At 31.8% G+C, this 8,065-nt stretch overlaps 1 long non-coding RNA gene across 1 annotated transcript; it reads left to right on the top strand.

Annotated features, from left to right (window-relative positions):
• The first annotated feature begins 5,898 nt into the window (after window positions 1-5,898).
• Window positions 5,899-8,023, top strand: LOC145584930 (uncharacterized). The gene is made up of 3 exons (XR_014100451.1): window positions 5,899-6,067; window positions 7,473-7,563; window positions 7,648-8,023. It is a non-coding gene; the product is annotated as an uncharacterized LOC145584930 (long non-coding RNA).
• Window positions 8,024-8,065: the final 42 nt, after the last annotated feature.

The following is an 8,065-nucleotide window of genomic DNA, read 5'->3' as shown; positions in this document are numbered from 1 at the left end:
ATGTTAGGTTTAAAGCTTTGATTTTTATTGTTTAGTGACATGCTAGGATTTGTTATTAATCTTGTTAGTATCATGCCTAGGATCTTGCTATTATTATGCTTTAGCGTTAACATGATTATTTTAATTATGATTATTATGATTTATAATTATCATGTTGCTTGATGCTTATTTATTGTTATTGCTTGATCACGCCTTTTATGCATGTTTAAAGGGAATTTGTACTTGTAATCACGCTTAATAAGATAATTAATAATCTTGTTTAGGGCTAATATGAATATAATTCAAGTGATCGCTAATAATAGTTTTCTGGTGCATTAAATTCAACCAACATAGACTAAACAGGTTTAGGGTTAACCTATTGTTTGCATGTTAGTCAGAAAGCGCACATGAATACGAGAAGAATGAAGTAGAGGCCTATATTTAGGGCAGGTTCAATCTCTTTTAGGTTGGATTTGTACCCTCATCCCCGAACCCTATTTGGTTCAAGACCTTTTGGAGTTGACGATCTCCTGGATCGTTAAGGGTGTAATCTTCACCTTGTGAACGGTTTACAAGTTCCTAAAACTTGTTGGCGACTCTTTTGCTCTAACTTCCTTCTCTTTGGACGCCACCATGCTTAAGTGTATGATTACAGTGGGGTTCAAGCTTGGGGTTAATGGCTTGAAATATTCCCTACAATGAGCGAGTATAAATACAGGCCCGATCAGATGAGTATGCCGCGAGCTACTACTTAAGGTTTTGTTCAGCTTTTGGGCCTAATATAATACCGAGTAATTGGATAAATCCTAGTATGGGAAGGAGATTAGCTTTGGCAGCTTTATATATTTTAATAATAAGCTTTGATATATTCGTTAGTTAGGAGGATACTGTAGTTCTTAGTTTTTGGCTTTTTGCACGCTAGTTAGGAATTTTGGATAGTTTTTATCTCGTTTCGTCTTTTCTAGTTAATGCTTTAAAGTTTTGGATTATTAGTTAGCTTTTATATTTTTCTTTAGTCTTAGTTTTGTTATATTCCATAACTTGTTCGTAAATTACAGTTTATTGCTTAGCCTTCTTTTTATTATTGCTTTTCTCATGTCTCTGTTATTATTGTCTTCATATTAATTTTATAATTATTGCTTTTGATCATGCTTAATTTAATTATTTTTATTAGTTTAGTTTTAATTATGCATGAGTAGTTTAATACTAGGGTTCTTGGGGATCTATGATTAATATGAAGGGATAATTTATATTGTTGATTTTTAATGTTGTGGGTTAATTTCCTATTGATTGTTATAATGCTATGCAATTAGATTTGCGCAGGTTTAATTGTATGAGTTATGCAATATTGATTCGAGATTCGAGAGATGAGAATTTATGTTTAGGCTTAGTTTCAATAGACAAGTTAATTTATAAATGGTTAAGTCAAGATTCGAGAGATGCGATTTAATACCGATAGATTAATTATGTGATTATAATACGTAGCGAAAGCCCTTTATAATCTGGTTAATTTATGCATTAATAACTAATTATTATGTTTTATCCCGGAGTATCAATTATTGGTGAACCTATACCCTAGGCTTTTATTTATTGATTTCTCCCTACTTTTATTCTCCCTAGTTTAATTTGCTTTGGTTTATTTATTTTCCTTAGTTAATTCTCATAAAAAAATAATTTGGTCACTTGATAATTTAGATTATAATAATTTATTAGAAATAAAATAACATTGTTTCCCTGTGGATTTGACCCTACTTCCCTATCTATTTTAATTAGTGATTTTAGAAATTACTTTTGATTGGGTGATACGACTTTAGCCTGTCCGTAGTATGTCAGTGGAGGTGATATAATTGACATATCACTACTAAAAATACAAGGTCTGCCATGCATTTGTGTATGTATCAACCCATGCAATAAAATACATTACAGTACCAGCCCACTACTATTTTCGTGCATCAAATTCCAACATTTGGTATAAGAGCCTATTCAACCCAAAGCCTCCAAATCTTCATTCTTCTTCTAAATTTCATATTAACACCAATTCCATCTAAATTCAAATAACACAAACATTTTTAATCCTCAAGTTAACTAGGTACCTATTTTTAAAGTTTTAATGGGGAGAATATGATCAATGGAGTATGCAAATGAAATCAATCTTTATCATCCAAGATATCTGAGAAATTATTCAAAAGGTTATGAAAAACCCAAAGGTCAATGAAGAGACTTCTTAGGATAACATTTGGTAAAGGAAGTAATCATGAAATTCACAGAAAAGGAACAATTGTTGTTAAAACAAAAAATGGTTCCTCTAACTTCATCCCCAACATCTTTTATGTCCCCGGCAAAATTTATTAAGTGTGGGTCAATTAGTCCAAAAAGGCTACTTGGTGAAATTTGACAATAATCAATGCCACAATATAATAAGAAAGAGGGACAATTAAGCACTACTACTAAAATAAATCGTAATACAATATTTCCACTTAAAATGCAATTGGAGTCTAATATTGCCCTAAGTTCAATAATGGATAAGTCCACCTTGTGACATTTAAGATTTGGTCATTTAAATTTTGGTAGTTTAAAACTGTTGAAAAATAGAGAAATGATGATTGAGTTTCCACCAATCATTAATGAAAAGAAAATTTATAAGGGTTATATTTATGGCAAAATGCATAGATCACCGTTCCCAACCTCATCTTGGAGGGCTAGAGCTCCATTAAAACTTGTCCATGCAAATATGGGGCCTTATCAAGAATCCGTCTCTTGGCGAAAAAAGATATTTCCTGTTGATTATTGATGATTTTTCGCATGTGATGTGGGTCGTGTATTTCTTGGAAGAAAAAAATCAAAAGTGTTATCTCACTTCATGCAGATTAAAAGCCATCACAGAAAAACAAAATGGGCATTAAATAAAGGTTCTACGAACCGATGGTGGGGGAGAATTTACAAGCAATGAATTCAACAAATTTTGTAAAGCACATGACATCAAAAAAGAGCTCATAGTTAGCCGCACACCACAACAAAATGGTGTTGTGGGAAGGAGAAACTGAACAATTGGCTAAATGGCTAGTAGTATGATGTAAGGAAAATATATACCTATATATTTTTGGGCCGAAGCTTTCTACCTAAATATTAATTGTCCCTCAAAAGGTCTCCTACAAAATCAATAAAAAGCATGAAACCCTATGAAAACTTGGCAGAAACAAAAGTCAAGGGTTGAGCACCTCAAAGTTTTCAGGTGCATTGCATATGCCCACGTCCCAAAGGAGAATCGGGATAAGTTAGATGGTAAAGGAGAAATATGTATCTTCATTGGATACAATGACAAGTCTAAAGGATATCGTCTCTATCAGCTTGAATCCATGAAGTTGATCATCTCAAGAAATGGCATATTTGACGAAGGAGCACAATGCCAATGGAACGAGAACACTCTAGAAGTTCTAGTAGCAGTCATTCCACCACCAATTCCAGATCAAGGTGAAGGCCCAAGTCAATCACCTACACAATCATTTACAAGTCCATCATCAAAAAGCAATCCAAGCTCATCATCATCAAGGAGCCCAAGATCACCATCAAGCTCAAGTCCAACACCAAAATCAAGTCTAACACAAGAAATTCGACGTTCACATCGAGATCGGCATCCCCTAGGCTACTTAGAAGACTACGAGTGCAATCATGGCACTTCTTATAAGCGAACCACAAAACTTTCTAAAATTAGCTTGAGAAGAAAAATGGATCGACACCATGAACGAGGAGATCAAGATGATAGAGAAGAATGATAGATGAAAGCTTGTTGAAAAGCCACAAGACAAGCTAAGCAAGGAAGTTATAGGCCTCAAATGGGTCTATAAGATAGACAAGACCAAGTTCAATGAAGATGGCTCCATCCAAAAGCACAAGACATGTCTCGTAGTAAAAGGCTACTCACAACAACTTGGAAACGGCTTCTACGAGACTTATGCTCCAGTGGTTTGTATGGAGATAATTAGGTCAGTTCTCGCTCTTGGTGCACAATTAAAGTTATCAGTCTATCAATTAGATGTCTAATTAACTTGTTGGAAATTGAATAGAAAACTAGTTAGTGACCCGGGCGATGTCCCGGGTTTATCCTCTTTTTTTTCAGTTTTTTATTTATTTTTGGAATGGAAGATTGTGGATATCATTTAAATATTTTTTTAATCATTTTGTACAGATTTATGTTGGTATAATAATATACTTTTTCATATCAAAAAATATTTAAACATTGATAGGAAAACTTTCTATAAATAAATCACATTAAGACTCTTATGAAGTTTTTTTATTTTTTCTTATAATGTTGCTTCCTTATTTGCGTCAATTTATTGGTTTTGTAAAACATTGATCTTACTTTTTTTTGACAAAACATTGATCTTACTTTAAATGGTGCTAAACTTACCAATCACGACATTCTTCATATTCAATTACATGAAACCTAATTAATTAGCATGCATTATTTCCTATTTCAATAATACATGTAATACCCATTCTAAATTATTGGATGCACAAATGAACCATAAACCAATATTCAACTGCCTAACATAAGTAGTGAATAATGAAGAATTTTACACTAACCTCGAGAACTTTGAATGAATATTTTTATATCAACCTGACTATAAAGAAAATTAACCAATGGAATCTCATATTGAAATATACCAAATCCTACATATTACACAATCATTGAACCAAAATGCAAATAATTGCATAAAACATATATATTGTATAATTAATATTGGTTGATTTTTTATACACGTAAAATATGAATTAAGCATACAAAATGTATCTACTTCATGCCAAATAAGATATAGTAAATAAATACTCACCTAACACAATCTCACCTAGCAAAATGTTTCTCCAAGACTCCAAGAGGTTTGACCATTAAGTGTATCATTTTCCTGGTCTAATTTATAAGGATGAATTTATTAAATACATATTAGTTACAAATTAAATGAGTCAAATCAATTTAAAAACATTGTAATAATTCATCTTTCTAATTAAGCCCAAAATAAATACAATCGGTTATAAAAATTTAATTTGGGTATTGAAAATTGATTTAATTATTTTTTTTTGGCTCGAATGATGTCCCGGATCATTACTTGTATTGTATAATATGTTTTTTTTAAAAAAAAAAAAAAATTCAATATTGAATATTTTAATTTGTCAATTTGATTCACTAGTAGAAAATAGCATTTTCGCACCGGTTCAAAACCGACTTATCCCACCAGTTTTGAACCGGTGCTTATTTGAGGGATGCCAAAAACTGATTTCTTTGGCACCGGTTCAAAACCGGTGGGAAAAGTGCATAATAGCACCGGTTAATCGGTGCCCTTAATGTCCCAAAAGATTTTATGTATATATATATATATATATATATATATATATATATATATATATATATATATATATATATATATATATAATCGGTGCCCTTAATGTCCCAAAAGATTATATATATATATATATATATAAGAACAAAGGCTAAAATAAGAACTAGGAACTTATCTAGGCCCTTAGATCATGTTAATCGGACGACTCACATGCTTCCCATGTCATTAATGAAATTTTTTTAATATTTTAATTTTATAAAGTAGTTTCTAGTTTCATATCTCAAAAGTAAATAAAATTTAGTAAAAGTAAATGAAATCGGTCTTAAAGTAAATGAAATTGCCTTAAAAGTTAAAAAAAAAAAAAAAAAAAAAAACTGAAAAAAAGTTTGAAAACAGCGAAATTACGAGAATGCCATTAATGAGAGCGGGTGCAATGTGAGCTATTAGATGGAGTGCGATCAATGGTTGAGATTAGTTCCTAGTTCTTATTATTCACCTTGGTTCTCACATGATCTTAATTCTTTATATATATATATATATATATATATATATATATATATATATATGGCGCATGATCTAACAGCCCAGATTCATCACGCAACTTTCTCACTCCAAATTCTCTTCCGGTCAATCTCTCTCCTCCATTGAAGCAAGTGCACTGAATAATTCTCCATTGATGCGGCTTCCAAGCTTTCGTTACTCAATCGACGCGAGTTCCGAGCTTTCTCTACTCCATTGAAGCAACTTATGAGGTAAGAAGTTTTATTTCTCTCTGTTTGTAATTATTGAATTTCGATTTCATTATTTAGGATTTATCGTTAATTCTTAAATTGAACTCTTTGAATTTCTTCATACGTTCAATTTTGATTTCAAATTTACATTTAGTATTACCAGTTCTTCAATTAGAGATTGATTTTGTTGCTAGATTTTACCTAATCAACTAGATATGATTACACTGGCATCCAAATTTATGTGAATTTTGGTGAGTTTTCGAACAAATTTATGTGAATTAAGTGAACTCTTGTTATAAATTTATATAGATTGAATTTATATGAATTTTTGGATGTTTTAGCTTACATTTTTGTACTTTTTGGAGCTTTGATTTTAGACACTTGTTAATTATTCTGTACTGAAGCTGAACATAAGCTTAAATTACTTGTACATACTATCCTAAAATTAAACTATTAATGTTTCCTATTTTATTTTTATCAATTTTAAAAGTTGATAGAAACCAAGTTAAAGTAGACCAATTACATTTTAAAGTGAATAAAAAAACTAACCTATAATTTGTATAGTATATGAGCAATCAGAGAAATGTAGATTGTTTTTTTTTTCCTGTTTGTTGGACAAAATTCCCCAATGAATCCAAATATATCATCAATTTCAAATGTAGATAGAAACCAAGTAAAAGTAAACCAAATATATTTTAAAGTAAATAAAAAAAACTAAACTATATTATAATACATGAGCAATTAAAATCAGAGGGATTGTAGATGTGGAAGCTGCTGTGGGGAATTGAAGGTCCCCTACAATTGAAACAATTTTTGTGCAGTTGGCATGTAATGAGAGGTAAGCAGTGCATGAGAGGTTATTGTAGCTCAAAGTAGCTCTGCTGGACAGATATCTCTCAGTAGAAACACTTCACCTCACAGTAGCTCTGCTGGACAGATATCTTTTAGTAGTTACAATAAAGAAAAATGTTTTCAGTTGGTTAGTTGGTCTTGCATCCCTTTTACTTGCATCAAAGTACGAGGATTTTTGGCATCCAAGGGTGGGTAGTGATATATTTTGGTATCCAAGGGTGGCATCCAAAATGAATTTCTTTCTATATTTATATTTGCAAACAAGTGGCTTTGATGCTTATTGTATTCACAAGAGAGCATCCTCAAGAAGCTAAAATTTTGGCTGAATTTGCCAACAACTTATGTCTTCATGCTAAGGTTTCTCAAGGCTTCTCGGTCAAACAAAAGGGTGTGTTGATTATTTATTTATTTATAATTTAATCTTGTTTTTACCTTTTTCCAGAATTTCTTTAGCTTCTAACTTGCAACTTTTTACCTTGGCTTCCAACATGAACATCTCTCATTTACCTAATCGAGTTATGCTTGGTTGAATATGAAGCCTTGAGGTTCAAACCATCATTGTTATGTGTTGTAGCTGTATATGTTGCTTGTTGTACCCTAAATGAGATTCCAGAATGGACTTCATTGCTTGGAAAGCATACACATAATGAGGAACATCATATCAGGCAAGTTATCACCATTGAGCTTTGCTATCAAACCTTTATGATTTTCCCCATGACTTTTGCAGCTTACTGATTGATTTTCTGCAGGGATTGTGCGAAGATGATTTTCCAAATCCACAAAGCTACAAGTGCAAGTCTTTGGTATTTTACATTTGATTTTTAACCACCTTGAAAATTCTTTGTTGCAGTAGTGGATGGTCTATCATGACACTACTGCACCATTATAGATAACAAGCAAGGTTTTGGTGGAGCTGTTATGTGATGCTGCTATGCTTTGCTCACCCAAGTCTCATGTCGTGCAATAAAGCGAAAGCCGGGAACTCTCACATTAGTGAGGCTGTTAATAGCTCATCTTGGTTTACATTGGGTTTAAAAATACAAAAGATGAATAAGGTTGGAAAATGTAGATTCCTATATTAATTGTCTAAAGTAAATAAAAAATGTATTTAAAGTGAATAAAAAAGACTCTAAAGTAAACCTATTAGCTCAAGTGGTAGAGCACTAT

This window comes from Chenopodium album, chromosome 16 (genome assembly GCF_948465745.1).
Source record: "Chenopodium album chromosome 16, dcCheAlbu1.1, whole genome shotgun sequence".
Lineage (NCBI taxonomy): Eukaryota > Viridiplantae > Streptophyta > Magnoliopsida > Caryophyllales > Amaranthaceae > Chenopodium > Chenopodium album.
The sequence above is the reverse complement of the archived record's forward strand: the minus strand, read 5'-3'. Positions and strand labels throughout refer to the sequence as shown.